The sequence below is a fragment of the Sarcophilus harrisii genome, chromosome 2, assembly GCF_902635505.1.
Source record: "Sarcophilus harrisii chromosome 2, mSarHar1.11, whole genome shotgun sequence".
Lineage (NCBI taxonomy): Eukaryota > Metazoa > Chordata > Mammalia > Dasyuromorphia > Dasyuridae > Sarcophilus > Sarcophilus harrisii.
The window spans coordinates 584,569,900-584,590,640 of NC_045427.1; positions in this window are offsets into that span (position 1 = coordinate 584,569,900).

Here is a 20,741-nt window from a genome sequence, read left to right on the forward strand (position 1 = left end):
CCTTGAAATTCTTGACCTTTTGTTTTTCCATATGAATTTTGTTGTTATTTTTTCTAGGTCATTAAAATAGTTTTATGGGAGTCTGATTGGTACAGTGCTAAATAAATAGATTAGTTTAAAAAGACCAGAATCTTGATGGAAAAATGTGACCCATGAAATAGGGAGGAATTATTTTTTATTGTTTTTTACTATTGTGAGACTCCTTATCTGTCTTCTACATTTCATAGTATCATAGATTTAGAAGGAGAAGGACTTCAGAAGCCTTCTACTCCAACTCTCCATATTGAAGATAAAGAAATGGAGTTAGAAAATGCAGATGACTTATCCAGGATCATACAGCAAATAATCACTGTAATCAGTATTTGAACCCAGGTCTTTTAATGTCAGGAGCCAGTACTTTTTCTCTACTGCTTATAATTTATTTGTGTACTTCTTTGAATTCTCTGCATTTTTTTGTGGTGTAAAACAAATGTTTTCCTCTACCTATCAGTCAAAATGCATTTACCAAGTATCTGCTATGTGTTAATAAGCTAAGGGCTGGAAATATAAAGAAAGGGGGTAAAAGTCCTTGCTCTCAAGGAGTTCACAATGTAATGGGGGAAACTACATACAAACAAGCTATGAACAGGATAAATAGGAATAGCTAACAGAAGAAAGATACTAAAATTGAGACTGTGGGAAAGGCTTCCTGTAAAAGATGAGATTTTTTAAAGCTAGTATTTGAAGGAAGTCAGGAGGCAGAAATGAGGAGAGAGTTCCAAATACGGAGAGCAGTCAGTGAAAATATATGGAACCAAGATAAGATATATTTTGTTCAATGGAATAGAAAGGAAGCCAATGTCATTGCTTCAAAGAATATATATTTATGACTTTCATGTAAATAGTTTGCATAACTTCACATGTGCCTTCTCAATGTGAGGGCAATGGGAGGGGGCAGACAGGAAAAAAGAGAATCTGGAACTCAAAGTTTTAAAAACACATGTTTAAAAGTGTTTTAAAAAATTATAACCAGGGGAAAAAATTTTTTTTAAAAATGTAAAGAAATAGTTTCTCCCAAGTACTGCTTTGGCTACAGATACCCAAAAAGATACTGGATTCAGAAGGACCTGAGTTAAAAATCTGACCTAAGATACTTGATGCTTACTAGTTGTGACCCTGAAAAGTTACACTGCTTAGACCAAAAAAAGAAATAAAGAATTATTATAAAAAAGAGGGGATATATTTGTTGAGGCAGAGAGGTATAGTGGGAGGCTACTATAAGATCTAAAAAGACTGGAAAGATAGGAGGAGATTAGGTTATGAAGGGCTTTGAACAACGAATAGAATTTTATATTGATCCTGGAGGCAATGGGGAGCAACTGGAGTTTACTGAAGAGGTGGATAACTTGTTCATTTTTGTGGGTGAATGGAAGATAGGCTTGAGTGGGCAGAGACTTGAGGAAGACCAATCAGCAGGCTACCGCAAGTGTCTGCACTAGGATCATAGAAATATAAGAGGAAAAAGGGTGGATATTGAAGAATTGTTACAAAAATGAAGTCAACAAGTATTGGTCACAACTTAGATATGGGGGTAGTGATAGTAGATAGTACAAAGTAAAGGATGACACCTAGTTTGTGAGTCTAGGAAACTTGGAAGATGATACTGCCCTCAATAGTAAAATAGAAGATTGGTGGGGAGTTAATACTTAAAACTATATGTTACCTTGAATGCTTATTGGGGACCTTATTGTTTTTTTGACACTAAGATATGATATATACATACACCCATAGCCACACACCACCCCCCACACACACACACACATATATATGTATATATGCTATACTAAGATATTTTCCCAGAGTAAACTCTGTGTGGGAATAGTAATTAAAAGACAAATTGTCATTTGGTTCTGCCTCAAGATAGAAACTGGTTTTTGTGAGTCCATGGCCTGAAGGATTGGAAGGGTTGGAGAATAGCTCTTGGTAACAAAAGATAAAAACCCAGTTCTAGGAACTTAAAGCTGTTGTAGTTAAACTACTTTCCTGCTATGAATGTCTCACTGACTCCTTATTCTCTTCACAGTTGCAGTATTATAAAGGAATTAATTTAAATGCAAACATCAATGATAGGTGTTTTGCTTCTTCTGATTAGATATACTGATTACATGGGCAAAAATTGTAAAGTGCAATGGGCATTTTGATACCATAAACAATGTTCATTGTTCTTTTTAAATGGCACATGTTTGGGTTTGTTTGTTTTTTTCATTTAACTGTCCATTGACTGTCTAATCCTAAGACCTTTGTCATCAGCTCAAAAATCTCTAATAACAAATAACTTGTCTCATTCCTCTCTCATAATGAGTTAACTGCCTTCTATTTTTCAGACATTAATTTTATAACCAATTATTCCACAATAAACCAAACTCCTTAGTCTAAAATTATTCATTAGTCTTTATTGTCATTAGTCTAAAATATGATGACCCTTTTGTATTTGCCAAATTCAACCAAACTATCCCTGTATCTGTACAAATGTCCCATGGTATCTGTCCCCCAATCTTGCTCTGTGGTTGCTGCACTCCATTTAACACGAACCGTTATTTATATTGTTCTTTAAAAATATCTAATTTCACTTCCATCAAAAGGAATATATTCCCTCACCATAGAATTCTACCATCAAAGTAGAAGGTGCTTCTATATCATCTACTCTAATCCTCCCTCCCCCCCGTCATACACAGCAGAAAATTGAAACAAAGGGAAATTAAATGCATTAGATCATATAGTTGTTAACTGCCAAATTGGAGTTCAAATATTCATCTTTTCCTTCCAGCCTTTTGCTTCTTTGTCTTTTTGTGCACAGTGGCCCTATGCCCAAGCAAAACAAAAAGTAGAAAAGGTGTCAATGAAAATGAATCTCATTAGAGATGCTAAATATTAGAATTTAGATGAATTGTATAGGTAAAATATTTTTTATTAGAATGGGAAAGCCTGAGTAATATAGATCTCCTCCATTGCTTTGTGCTTGACCATAAGTCAATAATACCTTGCATTTTGTCATTCTAATAATAAAACATAACTAATAATAGCTAGCATTTATATTGCACTTTAATGTTTGCAAAGAACTTTACAACTATTTTCTTCTTCTCACAATAATATTGAGAGTTAAATACTACTATTTTTTCCATTGTACAGATGAGAAAACTGAGGCAGACTGAGGTCAAGAGGCTTGCTCAGGCTTATACAGCAGATAAGTGTTTGAATATGAGTGTGAAATCAAGGGTTGCTGATTGCTGGTATAACATTCTATCCCCCAAAAAGCATAGCTTTTTGTCTCACACTAAATTAATACACATGATGTGTTTTAATTTTTTCCATGTATTTTAGAAGTGCAACTTCTATTTTTGTTATAATTCCTGGGCAACATCGTAGAGAATCATTGAGTAGATACTATTTTCCCACAGGATATTGAGGGGAAAAAAGTTAAATCTAAGGGATTACATTCCTGACTGAAAAAAATTTACATAGATGTAGTGATATGTAGTAACAGTAATATTGCTAAGAAAAAGCAATTACAACTCATTTTCTTGTACTATTAAGTTTATAAAGTCCTTCATAACAACCCTTTGACATAGTATAAATAGTAACTCCATTGAAAGAGGTGAAAACAAAAATGTAATTAGAGAACCTTATATTGATTTAAAACAGTAACATTATTTTCCAAGTCTTCTTTGAAGAAAAATATACACATAAAGTAATAGAACCTTGGAGGGGAAGATAGAATGGCATATATTTTTAGAAATGTAGCTTCCATTTTTTTGCCACAATCTCTGGAAAATATTGCAAATCTTAGAATCATAGAGTAAATCTGAATTTCCCATAAGAAAAACAATTTACATCTAATATAACTTGTTTGTGATGCAAGAGAAATAACATGAATATGTAACTATTAAGTAGATGATAATCAATTAATGACAGTGATTAGTTTGAAATAAAGATTACATGTTTTTATTATTTTTATTTCAAGGTTCTCATACAGCACCTCCTTTTATGTACACTGTATCATTGGTTATATTTAATAGGTTTTTTAATACAACATCCACTTTCAAAAGAGTACTTTCTTTTGGGCAATATACTGCAAACTTAGGCTCAATTCTTTTCCCATTATTGGAATTCAAATCACTTGTTGATTTTCTATGTTTGTCTATAATATGATCTTTAAAACAAAGAGAGTCTTTGATATTTTAATGCTGGAGAAACTGAGGCAAGATAGAGATTAGAGAATATTTAATAATTTATTTAAAGAGAGAGATTTACTGGGACCAAATGGATCCATGGTTTTGTCCCAGGGCTGAATGAGACTATCCTCTCCAAGAATCCAGCAAACGATGTGAGTTCTCATTGGACTATCTACACATGGCTCAGACTCAGAGGGTAGATTGAGGCAGGGGTGGAGTCAGGTGCTGAGAGCAGGAATGAGACTCTGACAATCCAGTTCTGACAGGGGTTGGGGAATGGGATGACCTAATGGGGGAGTAACCCCGGAGATGGGGAGAGATATCTTGACAAGACGGTATCTGACATTCTGGTAGCTTGGGATGGGGAGAGGCATTCTGATATTCTAAAACATAAGATCTTTTATCCTTATCAAATATTCTGATAAGGAGGGAGGGGAGGTTTTGCAGGACTGAGCTTTGAGCTCATTATTATAAATCAAAACATAGAAATTGAGTCATGACTGGGCCAGGATAATTAGGGAGACTGAGTCAGGACAATAAAAGAGAACTGTGGCATAACAATACCTCAGATTTGTTTGGATAGGTCCAATGTTTTTACCAGCCAAAGGAATTTACTGAGAGATTTGACATAAAATTTATAATTCAGACTTTGTGCTTTTACAATATAAATAAAATTACATTAAAATTCTAACTCATTCTTTATTCATTGTAATGTTCTTTGTTCGGTTTTCCTGGGATCTCTGGAAACAGCCTTAGTTTCAGTTCAGTAATCACCACAAGAGCAGTCAGGTGTTAAAGTCCAAATCTTGTATTATCTCCTTCAAAGCCTCATCTCCTTTCCTGGGGCCTGGTTAGCTTAATTAAAGGCCTTCTGGAGTCTTGGTTTCAGTGGAGAGGCTAAGGAGGACAGCCCTGCCACCAAGGTAGTGTGAGATGGGATGAATCTGTCTGAGTCCAAGGGCTTGTGTTTCAGCCTCCAGTCTGCTTGTCTTCTCTAGCTCTCTCTCTGAGCTTCTCAATCCTGGAGCCTGACTGAAGATCGAATTGTATCTCTCTCCTTGGTTCTGAGAGCTTGAGCTCCTGCCTCCAGTTCTCTTATCTTCTCTGCCTCTGAATCTGAATCAACCTAGGTGAGGCTCCTAACTTATATGCTCTACACTGAGTATAAACCAATCATTATATCACTAGGAAACCATTATTTGTTGTAAGATTAAATTAATCACAATAGAGAACTATTAAACATTATGCTAAACATTGTATCATCAATTCCACTTAGTACCTTGTAAGAATCCTTTTTTTCAAGTTCAGAGTTCTGGCCCATAACAATTCATTAAACATGAATTCTATATAGAAGAAGTATCATTAGAGAGGCTGTGACTTTATTCACTCAAATAGATGTTACAATTCTGACCTGAGTATAGGGAGTATGTTTTGATTAGGGTTAAAACTTATCCTTTCCAAGAATTTAGGCAATTACTTAATTTACTTTTTTCCTTCCCCCCCCCCTTCCTTTCTTTCTGTGAGGACAGGTGTATAATCTAGAGTTCCTGTACCTTAAAAATTGTTTATGCATTATTTTAAGTGTTGTTTTTAAAAGTCAGCTCATTACAGACAAAATCTGGCTTATTTTAACTACTTTTGATTCATGTGTGTTTAATTATGAGCAGGTGCTGAAAGAACAGTGCTTGTTTTTATTCTAAAGAAAGTAGAAAAGATGAAAGTTTAAGCTCTACTCCTAAAGTGCTAGGTTTTCTCCTCGAAAGACTGAGCCAGATTAAAAAAATATATATAATGGTTTTGGTGTATTGATTTTTATTAAACCACCCAAATTGCAAGACTAAGTTAAGTCTGGGATTTTCCTTCTTCCCTCAAGCTAAAATGAGCCAAAATGCTGCTTTGCCATCTGGAAGAAAGCTAGGTTATGAGTTCACATGACCTTGCCAACTCATCCTTCCTTCTCTTGTCCTTGCCCAGATAAAGCTTTCTACACAGTCTGAACTGAAGGCAATGACTAAGGAGAAGGAATTGTCTAATGGGAAGATAAAAAGATATAGCTAGCACCAGCTAACAAAAGCCACATTCCAAAGGAGGTACTAAATGTTTTCCCCTGTTGGCTTCAAACACAACTTCATAATCAGACAGATACAAATATTAAACAGATAAGAAACAGAAAACTGGAGAAAAGCTCCAACTATTTCCTCTTTGCCACCTTGTCCATCACCACTATAATCTGCATAAAGTCTAAACAACTCTGTGATGATTTCTTTCCAATTAGAAAAGTTTCCTTAGCAACCAGATTGTTAACTCTTTAAATTACCTTCACTCTTTTCTTTAGCAATTAATCACATTGTACTCCCCTCCCAAACCATGAGCTAGTTGGTGACAGAGACCATGTTGGAATTGTAAGAAAGAAAAATAATAATAATGCTCTGTTGGAATCCTAGTGTTAACTCAACTTGAAACAAGGTACTAAGTGGAACTGAGAAACAATGCTTGTGTTCACGTCTGTACTCACTGGAGTTCACACGTTTGGGAGATATCAGGGTTAAGTATGAGATATCCGAATTCACACCTCCCTTGAAACTCTCAGGGCCGGAGAGCACTCTGGGAGAAACCTATAATCCCTCTCTCTCAGAAGAGATCCTATATAAGAAACAGACAGAGGCTCTCTCAGGGAGTTGAGCTAAAAACACCGAGAGAAGAGTTCAGCTGAATTAGATTGAAGAAGGGAGTGTTGGTCAGTTCAGCAGAAGCCCACTCTAGGAGGTGCAACCAGATTCACTTCATCTCACACAGCTGTGGTGGCTGGGCTCCTGCATATCCCCCACTGAGACCAACGCTGGTCTGAAAGGCTCTCCAGAAAACTGCCCAGCCCCAGGCAAGGAGGGGTTGGCTGGAGGTTTAAGAAAACAGAGGTAGAAGCAAGGGACAAAACTGCAAGAGCTCTTAGAACCAAGGAGAGAGAGAGGCCTATAAGAAAACTAACTGGGCTATATTGAAGGACACAATAAAAGATCTGAACTTTTAGCACCTGGCTGGGTGATAATTACTTTTAACTAAAACTAAAGCTGCCTCCAGAAAATCTCCCCAAGAAACCTCTCTCCTAGAGAAAACCATTTTATTATTTTAAAGAACAAAAACACCACAATGCTCAACTAAATTAACTCTGTTTTTGCCTACACATTATCAACTTCCTAAGTACTCTCTAATGATGTATTAATATTATCAAAAGATTAAGGACAAAGTTTACAAACAAATAAGAAAAAATAGATGTCAAGTGGAAGTGAGTTGGTGGAAGTAAAGAAAGCAGTATATTTGAGCTTCTCTCCTAAAACTTTTTCCAGCAGACCTATAAAGTTGTCCATACTGAATCTTGATAGAGAAATCCAGAAAAGGGGGCACAGTAAGTCATTTGTCCAATTAAGCTTGGCCTAGGGGGACAGGCAGATGGGTCTGTGGGCTCTGAGAACAAGTCAGGTGAGGAGCATAGAGTACACAGAACACACTAGTGCCCAGTGAAAGGCTGTACAGCAAACAAGATGTTCAGACCTGAACCAGGCCACCCCCAAACTCATCCTGGGTGACCTACTGTGAAAAAGACTGCTGTAAAATGGCACTTTTGTTGCTCACTACCCAGTCTTGTATTATAGATCTAAAATAGAGCAAGAAGACAACTTGAATAGGGGAGTAGCACTCCTAGGTAGACTCAGACTATGTTTGAAGAAAGGAAGAAATTCAGAAGCTAAACATAACAGCAATATGGTTCAGATCCCAGATACAAATCAAGGTCTCACTTTCTCAATCTGCATCTAGCTCAATCTGCAAAGAAATAACAAGGGCATAAATACTAAAACAAAAGGCAACTCACAGTTCTGCCATTCTAAGCCAACAGAGATGTTTAACTATCTGAAAAGAGCAGAGTCCTGCCCAAATCTCCTCTTGCTCAGATCCAAACCCAGGTCAGGAACTCCTAGGCTTCAGATCAAGATAGGATAAAATCAAGACTTGTCTCTGGATCATACCACTTTGGGAGCAGAGAGTATACAAGTTTCTCAGTCTGTTCTTGAGATCAGGGAATAATACAACATTAAATACCCAAAGAAAGCCACAATAGGTACAGCTTCTCTCCAAAAGTATGACATAGCCCAACACTAAAATGAAGTTCAAAATTAGGAAGTAGGCTCAAAAAATGGGCATTGGTTACTCGGTCTTCATTCAAAAGCCAGTGGATCAGAAGAATAACTGTGAGACTTCCAATGCAAATATAGAAAACAAATAGTGAGTCCCTGGACCCTAGCAGGTGTTAAACTGACTTGGCCACACCCACTCAGCACATGAAGAAGTCAGCAGCATGGGCCCCAGAGCAGCAAGAAGTCACTGTTGACTACAGAGGAAGCTTGGGACAATCTTCCCTTTGTCCTAAGAACAGACCTTAACCTAAAAAAAAAAAAGATTTCTGGCCATAGATGGCTTTTATAGAGACCTCTATAAAGAACAGACCTCAACCCTCAAGAAACTAAAGACAAAAAGTCTCTAGATGAAGCCTCAAATGGTGATACATGAGTTGGTCTCCAACTCACAAGGTTCTATTGGAAGAATTCAAAAAGGATCTTAAAAAAGAGAAGAAAAATGGGAAAAGGAAATGAGAGTTTTGCAAGAGAGTTTGAAAGAAAACACAGTAATCATCTGAAGACAACTGCTCAAAGAATACGCTTGGCAAAATGGGAAAAGAAAACAACTCCTTGAAAAACAGAATTTGTGAAATGGGAAAAAAAATCCAATGAACAAAACAACTCATGTAAAAGTTCAATTGGCTGAATGCAAAATATTTTAAAAAGCTAGCTGAAGGAAATAAGTCATTAAAAATTAGAATTGAACAAATGGAAGTGAATGACTCAAGGAGACATCAAGAATCTGTCAAACAAAATTTAAAAAATGAAAAAAAAATAGAAGAAAATTTAAAATACCTCATTGGAAAAACTACTGATCTGGAAAATAGATCCAACAGAGATAACCTAAGAATTACTGGACTACTTGAAAACCATGATGAAAAAAGAGCCTATACAACATCTTCAAGAAATCAAGGAAAACTGTCCTGATATGCTAGAACCAGAGGGTAAAATATTGAAAGAATCCACCAATTACCTCCTGAAAGAGATCTCAAAATGAAAATTCCAAGGAATATTATAGCTAAATTTTAGAATTATCAGATAAAGGAGAAAATACTGTAAGCAGCCAGAAAGAAATAACTCAAATATCAAGGAGCCACAATCAAGATTACCCAATACCTAGCAGCTTCTGCTTCAAATGATTGAAGCACCTGGAATATGCAATTTAAAAGGCAAAGGAGCTTGGACAGCAGCAAAAAACCAACTATCCAGCAAAATTAAGCATTAATTTTTTAGGGGAAAAGATAGATATTCAATGAAATAGGCGAATTTTATTTATTTTTGATAAAAAGATCAGAAGTGAACAGAAAAATTGATCTTCAAATATGGAACTTAAGAAAATCATAAAAAGTAAAAAGGGAAGGAAAAACTATGTTTTTTAAAAGGTTAAAAAGTTTACATACCTATATGAGAAAATGGTATGTTTAACTCTTGAGAACTGTATCTTTGTTAGGGGTATACTTAGGGACTGTAGGTAAAATTTGACTTTATTGTGATAATATAAAAAAAAAAACTATGTGTGGAAAGGGGATAAAGGAAGAAGAGAGAAAAAAGGAGATAAAATGGGGTGAATTACATTAAATGAAGAGGCAAAAAAGACTTATTACAATTAAGGGAAAGAAGGGATGGGGATGAGCACCGTGGGAACTTAATCTCACTGGATTTTGGCTTAAAGAGAGAATATCAAATATATTTAGTTTCATAGAGAAACTTGTCTCATCCTACAGGAAGTAGGAGGGGAAAGGAGGCAAGGAAAGGGGAAAGCAAATAGAAGGGGGAACAAAAGGGGAAGGGGAAATGAATAAGAAAGGGGGGAGGGCAGTAAAAGTGAAAGGCTGTTTGAAGGAGATGGTGATCAGAAGCAAAACACTGGGTAGGAGGGAAAGAGGAAACATAACTGGGAAAATAAGATGGTGAGAGTTAGAAATTTTAACTGTGAATGTGAATGAAATGAATTTTTTCATAAAACAAAAGTGGATAGCAGATTAGATTAAAAGCCAGACTCCTACAATATGTTATTTATAAGAAACATATTTAAAGCAGTGTGATACATACAGAGAAAAGGTAAAAAGCTAGAACAGAATCTACTATGCTTCAGTTGAAATTAAAAAAAAAAAAAAAAAAAAGGCAGGGGTAGTGATCCTGATCTCAGATAAGGCAAAAGCAAAAATTGATCTAATTAAAAGAGATACATAAGTGTTGAGGTCTAGATTTGGGGTACCTAAATGAAATTAGGGTTTAGTTAAGGTCTAGTGGCAGGTTTGGGGTACAAAAAGTCAAGCAAAGCTCCCCTGCAACCCCCTTGGATTTGGCACAAAGATATGGCGGTAAATGAGGTTTAGTAGCGGCAGGAGTTCCCAATAAAAGCATTTATTAGCCCGAGAGCTAGATTGATAAAAGAGGTTTATTATTGGGTTTAAAAGTAAGGAGATAGGTGAAGGTAGAAATAAGGAGAGCACTGGACAAAGGGTCCAGTGGACAGAGGGTCCTCACATGGCTAGCATGTTTGGAATCTCTGCAAAGAGGGCTTCCCAGCATGGCCCTTTTATAATAGGAGATTTAGCTGGAGGGGCTTTTGGATGTAGCCCCAAAGTTGGCTCAGATCCGGATGGGGCTGGGACAGGTCCGGATCTTCTATTGGAATTCAAATGGACCAGGATTTGTGAGTTAAAAGATAATTTACATTATTAACTAGGAGGGGGTGGGAATCTAGAAAGGAATCTTTCCCATATCATAAGGAAACTACATTTTACTAAAGAATACTAAACATATATTCACCAAATGGCATAGCAACTAAATTCTTAGAAAAGTTAAAAGACCTGAAAGAAGAAATGGACAGCAAAACTATACTAATGGGGATCTCAATCTTGCTCTATTAGAACTAGATAAATTGAACTACAAAATAAATAAAATATTTAAGAAGGTAAATATAATTTTTGAAAAGTTAGGTATGACAGACCTTTGGGAAAAAATTGAATAGGGACAAAAAGGAATATAATTTATCTTGGCAGTACATAAAACCTACACAAAATTGGCTATGTATTAGGGTATAAAAATCTCAAAAATCAAACTCTGAGAGGCAGAAATAATGAATGAGAAATAGTAAATGCATTTTTCTCAGAGCCTAGTGCAATAAAAATTATATGTAATAAAGGACCATGGAAAACTACATCAAAAATTAATTGGAAACAAAGTGATTAATTCTAAAGAATGAGTGGGTAAAACAGCAAATCATGGACACAATTGATTATTTCATTCTAGAGAATGACACTGAGACAATATACAAAATTTGTGAGATGTAGCCAAAGCAGCTCTTATGGGAAATTTTATATCTCTAGATACTTAGTTGCATAAAATAAAGACAGAGAAGATCAATGAATTAGGCATGCAACTAAAAAGCTAGAAAAAGAACAAATTTAAAATCTCAAATAAATCCTAAATTTAGAATTTTGAAAATAAAAGAGATTAATAAAATTGAAAGCAAGAAAACTATTGAACTAATGAAACTAAGAATTGGCTTTATGGAAAAATCAACATAATAGATAAAACTTTAATTACATTAGGAAAAAGGAAAGAAGAAAATGAAATTGTTAGTATCAAAAATAAAAGGGTGAACTTTCCATTAATGAAGAAGAAATTAGAGCAACATTTAGGAGCTATTTTGTCCAACTGTATGCTAATAAACCAGATAATGTAAATGAAATGGATAAATACTTAGGAAAATATAGATTACCCAAATTAAAATAGGATGAAATAAATTATTTAAATAGTCCCATTTTAGAAAAAAATTGAATAAGCTATTAAACAACTCCCTAAGAAAAAAACTCTAGGGTCAGATGGATTTATAAGTGAGTTATAGCAAACATTTAAAGAATAATTAATTCCAATACTATATAAACTATTTGGGAAAATAGGAAAAGAATGCATACTATCAAATTCCTTTTATGACACAGATATGGTGCTGATACCTAAACCAGGTAGGATCAAAACAGAGATAGAAAATTATAGGCCAATTTCCCTAATGCATATTGATGTAAAAATCTTAAATAAAATATTGGCAAAGGAATTACACCAAGTTTCACCAAAATAAAACAAACATGACCAAGTAGAATTTATATCAGGTTCAATATTAGGAAAACTATTAGCATTATTGACTATATCCATAATGAAACTAACAGAAATCATATGATTATCTTTATAGATACAGAAAAAGCATTTGATAAAATCCAACATCCATTCCTTTTAAAAAACATGAGAGTTTAGGAATAAATGGAGTTTTCCTTAAAATGATTAGTAGATCTATTTAAAATTATGAGCAAGCATCATATGTAATGGGGATAAATGAGAAGCATTCCCATAAAATCAGGGGTGAAACAAGGTTGTCCACTAGCACCATTACTGTTTAGTATTGTATTAGAAACATTATATTTAGAAATAAGCACAGAAAAAGAAGTTAAAGGAATTTGAGAAGATAATGAGGAAATCAAATTATCACTTTGCACATGATAGGGTGATATATTTAAAGGATCCTAGAGAATCAATTAAAAACAACTAGAAATAATTCACAACTTTAGCAAAGTTGCAGGATACAAAATAAATCCACAGAAATCATTAGCATTTTTATGTTATCAATAAAGTCCAGCAGCAAGAGATACAAAGGTAAATTCCATTTAAAATTATTGTAATAATGTAAAATATTTGGACATCTACCTACCAAGAAAAATTCAGGAACTATATGAACACACTTATGAAACACTTTTCACACAAATGAAGTCAGATCTAACCAAAGGCTCATGGGTAGGCCAAGTCAATATAATAAAAATGACAAATCTATCTAAATTAATCTACTGATTCAGTGCCATATCAATCAAACTCACGAGAAATTATTTTACAGTTAGAAAAAATGATAACAAAAATTATCTGAAAGAACAAAAGGTCAAGAATTTCAAGAATGAAAAGTGTAAATGAAGGTGGCTTAGCTCTACCAGGCCTAAAACTACATTATAAAGCAGCACTCATCAAAAGGATTTGGTACTGGCTAAAAAATAGTAGTGAAATAGGTAGATTCACAAGACACAAGTCAATAACTATAGTAAACTAGTATTTGATAAACCCAAAGACTCTAGCTTCTAGGATAAGAATGCACTATTTGACAAAAAATGTTGGGAAATTGGAAATTAGTATGGCGGATACTAGCTATTGACCCATCCTTATACATTATACCAAGAAAAGGGCAAATAGGTTTATGAGTTAGATTTAAAATATAATGATATAAGTAAATTAAAAAAACAAAGGATAGTTAACCTCTTGGAGAAGGAAGGATTTGTGACCAAAAATACCTGAAGTACATTATTGAACACAAAATGGATAATTTTGATTATATTAAATTTAAAAGGTTGTGTACAAACAAAATCAATGCAGATAAGATTAGAAGAGAAGCAATAAACTGGAAAAATTACATTCAAGGATTCTAATAAAGGCCTCATTTCTAAAATATATAGAGAATAAACTCAAATTTATAAGAATTTAAGCCATTTTCCAATTGATAAATGGTCATAGGATATGAATAGACAATTTTCAGATGAAGAAATTGAAATCATTTCTAGTCATATGAAAAGGCTATTGATCAGAGAAATTCAAGTAAACAACACTGAGGTACCACTGCATACTTCTCAGATTGGCTGAGATGACAGGAAAAAAATAATGACAAATGTTGGAGGGGATGTGGGAAAACTAGGACACTAATACATTGCTAGTGGAGTTGTGAACTAATTCAACCATTCTAGAAAGCAATTTGGAACTATGCCCAAAGGGCTATCAAACTGTGCATACCCTTTTTGATACAGCAGTTTCTCTACTTGTGTCCCAAAGAGGTCATAAAGGAAGGAAAGGAATCCATATGTGTAAAAAATGCTTGTGGCAGCTCTTCTTGTAGTACAATAAACTGGAAACTGAGTGGATGCCCATCAGTTGGAGAAATGTTGAATAAGTTATGGCATAGGAATGTCATTGAATATTATTGTTCTATAATAAACTATAAGCAGGATGATCTCAGAGAGGCCTGAAGAGACTTAGATGAACTTATGCTAAGTGAATTGAGCAGAACCACAAGATCATTGTACACAGCAACAGCAAGATTATATAATGATCAGTTCTAATGTACACGGCTCTTTTCAACAATTAGATGATTGAGGCCAATTCTAATGGTCTTATGATGAAGAGAGGCATATATATAGCCAGAGAGAGGACTGTGGGAATTGAGTGTGAATCACAACATAGTATTTTCACTCTTTTTTTGTTATTTGCTTGAATTTTGTTTTCTTTCTCATTTTTTCCCCTTTTTGATCTAATTTTTCTTATGCAACGTGATATTTGTGGAAATATGTATAAAAAATTCCACATGTTTTACATATATTGGATCACTTGCCATATAAGGGATGGGGTGAGGGAAAGAAAGGGGAAAATTTGAAATAACATTTTGCAAAGGTGAATGTTGAAAATTATATGTTTTGAAAACAAAATACTTTTTAATAAAAAAAATTTCTGTACAAATAAAATCAATGAAGACAAGATTAGATGGAAGTAATAAACTGGTAAAAAAAAATTACATTCAAGGATTCTAATAAAGACCTCACATCTAAAATATGTTAAGAATTGACTCAAATGTATAAGAATACAAGCCGTTCTCCAATTGATAAATAGTCAAAGAATATGAGCAGACAATTTTCAAATGAAGAAATCAAAACCATTTCTAGTAATTTGAAAAATGTTTTAAATCACTACTGATCAGAGAAATGCAAATTAAGACAACTCTGAGATACCACTACATACCTTTCAGATTGGCTAAGATGACAGGAAAAGATAAGGATGAATGTTGCAGGGGATGTGGGGAAAACTCGGATACTAATACATTGTTGGTGGAGTTGTAAACTGATTCAACCAGTGTGGAGACCAATATGGAATTATGCGCAAAGAGCTATCAAACTGTACATACCCTTTGATCTAGCAGTGTCTCTATTAGACCTGTGTTCCAAAGAAATCATAAAAAATGGAAAAGGACCCACATGTGCAAAAAAATGTTTGTCATAGTCATTTTTACAGTGGCAAGGAATTGATAACTGTGTAGATGCCAATCAAATGGGGAGGGCAGAATAAGTTATGATATATGAATGTTATGGAATATTATTATTCTATAAGAAATGATCAACAGAATGATTTCAGAAAGGACTGGAGAGATTTACATGAACTGATGCTAAGTTAAGGGAGTAGAACCAGGAGAACATTGATTACAGCAACAACAAGATTATACAATGATCAATTCTGATGGACATGGCTCCTTTCAACAGTGAGATCGTTCAGACCAGACCAGGTGATGAGAGAGCCATCTGTGCTCAGAGAGAGGACTATAGGGACCGAATGTAGATCACAACATAGTATGTTCACTTTTTTGTTGTTTATTTTTTCTTGCTTTTGATTTTTTTTCTCAATTTTTCCTTTTTTATCTGATTTTTCTTTTATTCTGTGATAATTGTGGAAGAACTGAACATGTTTAACATATATTGAATTACTTGCAGTCTGGGGGGGGTGAGGGGAAGGGAGGGGGGAACTATCTGGAACACAAGGTTTTGCATATATTTTGAAAATAAAAATCTTTATAAAAATGGAAAGAGAAAGAAAGAGGAATGAAATGTGGGGAAAGGAAAGAAAGATAAGAAAGGTCTCACATCACCTGGGTAAAAAAGCAGATGTTTACATGAATGAAAAGTTGATCTTTGGAGAGTAGCTGATATGTGACCCTCACTTTCATCTGAATTGGTCAAAAGAAGGAATAACACACAAACACACACACACACACACACACACACACACACACAGGGGAGGAGAGAGAGAGAGAGAGAGAGAGAGAGAGAGAGAGAGAGAGAGAGAGAGAGAGAGAGAATGTTGGTTACAGAAATACATTTCCTTCAATAACAATAAGCAGGAAAAAGGAAGATGTGTGTGTGGGGCGGGGGGAGAACTAAATGGAGAGTGGACTTCTAAAATAGGAATAGATAAGATATTAGTGCATTTTCAACTATGACTCCTTCCTCCTATAATGAAGAAAGTGCCAAGCAAACAAAGTATAGCCTCATTGTAGAAGGTTGCATTGCTCTTCTTTGTAAACTTAAAGTTGATTTTGCCTTAAATTTATTCTTTTAAAACATTTCTTTAACTGATACCCTGTTTATGAAGCTAAAAATGAAAATATTTTGAAAAGTAGTGAATCAAAATCATTAAGTGCCACCCTCCTGGGATAAAAGTCTAGTGCACTGGAATTTCCAAATAAGGAAATGCTTTCCTACTTCCCAGTGGAAAAAGAAGAATGGATTTTATTCCTTTCTTCATTACTGAATAGCTATTGCCAGTAGTACTCTGCACGATGAATTGGGATATGACATTAAAGTCTCCTGATGCCCACGCAGCCAGTATATTAGATAATTCATTGGTTTATAAAACAGGAACTATGAAAAAATTCAAAATGAGGTAGAAAGAAAGTGGGGGAAATTTTTTACTGTGGTTCATTTTTACATGCCCCCCCCAAAAAAAAAAATCATCACAAAAAGCTATCAATAGCCCAAGGAAGCTTGAACGTCAATTCTTTATTGAAAGGATGATCACTGGCTGGAAAACCTAGACACTGCCATTGATTTAGGAAAACTGATTAATTCAGTGGAGTGATAAAGATGTAAAACATAGGATTGGTATTTGGAGAGAAAGTATTAGGCGCTGAGAAAGGGCCAATGTTTCTGGATTTCTGTCCACAGGAGATGGTCCTATGAGCCAAGGCCTTTCTACATGACCAGTGCCAGAAACAAAAGCTTGGGAGGCATGTATTGAATGAAGAAAGATGGAGGCAGAGCCAGGATTGTTAACTCAGACTGCAGCCGGTTTCATGGGCAGAGAACTCTCTGTCTGCTCTTTCCAACCCTCTTGCTGGGCACAGATTAGAATCTGGCACAATTCAGAATGCATTTCATTTACTTTCAAGGCTCAGAGTATACAATTTGTCAGCTTTAACTGGCCCCCTGCCAATAATGCAGCTGCTGGTGTCTTTCAACGTGATATACTACAATTCAACAGAGACCAATATTATCAGCAACTGGTATACATACATACATACATACATGTTTCTTTAAGTAAATAGATAAATAGATAAACAAATGATCTAAATTTAAGAACCAATAGTCATTTATTTTTTGGGGAAGTGAAGGAATATTCAGTGTATTTTAGGTGTCAGAAAACTTGAGTTCAAGCAAAAGCTATATTGAAGAATTTTTACATTTAGAATAAACCAGGAGGTAAATGTATGGGGTGGGGGCAGGGAAAAAGCTTGCTCCCGATTAACATTGAGCAGCTTCTTATTTTACCTCACTATTTATGCTGATTTGATGCAGAACCTGTTGTTTTTACCTACTAAAAGACTGAAAATACTGTCAGTAACCTGGGGCAAATTCTCAGATGTCTTGTCCTAGTTACAACTCTGGTTCAATTTCTGTTTCCACAACACAACAGTTATGTGTTATGAGGTAATTCATTTTATCTGTTGAAGTTCATTTTCCTTTCCTATAACATGAAGATAATATACTCATATTCCCAGTATATGGGCAAAGTTGTTAATCCGAATGGGGCATAACTGAATGTAACTTTTACCAGATTAAAATGTAGTTCCAATCTGATTTTAATAAGTCGATGTATTACTGCATATGTCTAAACAGCACATGTAGTTTTTTTATGTCAGTATGTGGCTCACAATAATCCTTATATATGGGATTTAGTGGGCCCTGTTTCTTTCTAGGTTTGAAACTACTGGACTACACCAAGAATGGTAGCATCAGGTGAACCTCATTTCTTTTTTTGGACAGTTATTGGGTTCTCAAGTCAAGATAATGGTATTGACATAGTAAAACTGAATTTCACCAAGGTACTTGATAAAACTTTTCATGATATCTTTGCCAACAAACAAATGGATGATGGTATCCAGATGTGAGTTAGCTAAAAGTATGTGTAAATCCATAAAATTTCTGTGGTAACCAATGTGGGGAATTCATGAATTACAAACTCCTACCAAATGTGAATTGTAATCCAATTCATGATTTAGTAAATAAATCATATGGAACTTCTTTTTTAATTAAAGCTTTTGATCTTTCAAAACATATACATAGATAATTCTGCAACATTAGTCCTTGCAAAACTTTATGTTTCAGTTTCCCCCCCACTTCTCCCACCCCAGCCTAAAGAGTAAGTAGTTCAATATATGTTAAACATTGAAGAAATAAATATTAAATCCAGTATATGCATACTTATTTATATAATTATCTTGGTGTACAAGAAAAATCAAGTCAAATCAGAAAAAAAAAATGATGAAGAAAATAAAATGCAAGCAAAAAACAAAGAGTGAAAATGCTATGTTGTGAACCATACTCAGTTCCCACAGTCCTCTCTCTGAGTGTAAATGGCTCTTTTGATCACAAGACCATTAGAACTGGTCTGAATTATCTCATTATTGAAGAGAGCCACATTCATCAAATTCAACATCATACAATATTGCTGTTGCCATGTACAATGAGCTCCTGGTTCTGCTCATTTCACTTAGAATCAGTTCATGTCAGTCTCTCCAGGCCTCTCTGAAATCATCTTGCTTGTCATTTCTTATAGAATAATAATATTTTATAGCATGCATATAACATAACTTATTCAGCCATTCTCCAACTGATGGGCATCCACTCAGTTTCCAGTTTCTTCCACTACAAAAAGGGCTGTCACAAATACTTTTGTACATATGGGGCCCCTTCCCTACTTTAAGATCTCTCTGGGAGATAAGTCCAGTAGAAATACTGCTGGATCAAAGGGTATGCACAGTTTGATAACTCTTTGGGCATAATTCCAAATTACTCACCAGAATGGTTGGATCCATTCACAATTCCACCAACAATTGTATTAGTGTTCCAGTTTTCCCACATCCTCTCCAACATTCATCCTTATCTTTTCCTGTCATCTTGGCCAATCTATGAGATGTGTAGTGGTATCTCACAGTTGTCTTAATTTGCATTTCTCTGATCAATAATGATTTGGAGCACCTTTTCATATGACTAGAGATGTTTCAATTTCTTCATCTGAAAGTTGTCCATATCCTTTGACCATTTATCAATTGGTGAATGGCTTGAAAAAATTTGGGTCATTTCTCCACATATTTTAGAAATGAGGTCTTTATCAGAACCCTTGAATGTAAAAATGTTTTCCCAGTTTATTGCTTTCCTTCTAATCTTGTCTGTATTAGTTTTGTTTGTATGAAATTTTTTAACTTAATATAATCAAAATTATCTATTTTGTGATCAATAATTTTTGTGATCTCCAGTTCTTTGGTCATAAATTTCTTCCTCCTTCACAGATCTGAGAGGTAAACTATCTATATTCTTCTAATTTGTTTATGATATCCATATAGAGCTTCTTGAAGCAGCTTGCCTCTGCTCTCCAATTGGAGCTCTTAAACATGAGGAATAAACTCTCCCCCCGCCCCAAGCTTTCTCTCAAGTTCACAAAACTAGTACAGATTATACTAACCTGGAGTTTGGGGTAGAGACTAAGAAGGGAGAAGACATTTGATTATATAATAAGACAAGGAGTGGAGTGTTTGGAAAGTCCTTAATCTGCAACTACTACTCAGTGTTGATTTTAGCTGGTAAGGTTGATTTTGTGGTTTCCAGAAGCTACAGGCATTTTCAAATTAGAATTCACTTTCAAAGGATTGTCAAGTAACACTAAGTTTCAGAAGTCCTTCCGACTGTTGTCAGGTGTTGTGTTACTTCATTGTCCTACTCCCCTGTCATGAAGGGAAGCTCCAACATATCTAACATGTTAATATAGTCATTACACAGTTCATATTTACAGGATCTACCAGTGAAGGGTGAAAGATGGCTCTCTGCTAGTTGGAGATCCTTGCCTTACACATTAAGTAGGTACAACATGTTATTGATTCCATGGGATCTATGATTACCTTTTATAGAAGGAAAGATTGAAATCCACAAAGAGGCCTTAGAAATCTTTGAGTTCAACTCCCTCATTTTACAGATAAGAAACTAAGGATCAGATATGCGATAGGCTCATAGAGACCTCAGTTAGCAAATAGTCCAAGTTCCTTGTTTTATACATGAAGAAATAGGGGTCTCAGTAAACTAATTAATTTGTTCAAGGTCACCCAGATATTAACTAGCAGAATCAATATTTAAATTAAATCTCAATTCTATAATACTACACTGCCTCCACAAAAATAGATGAATAGATATAGATAAAATACATATGGTATATTTTAAAAGGTAATGAA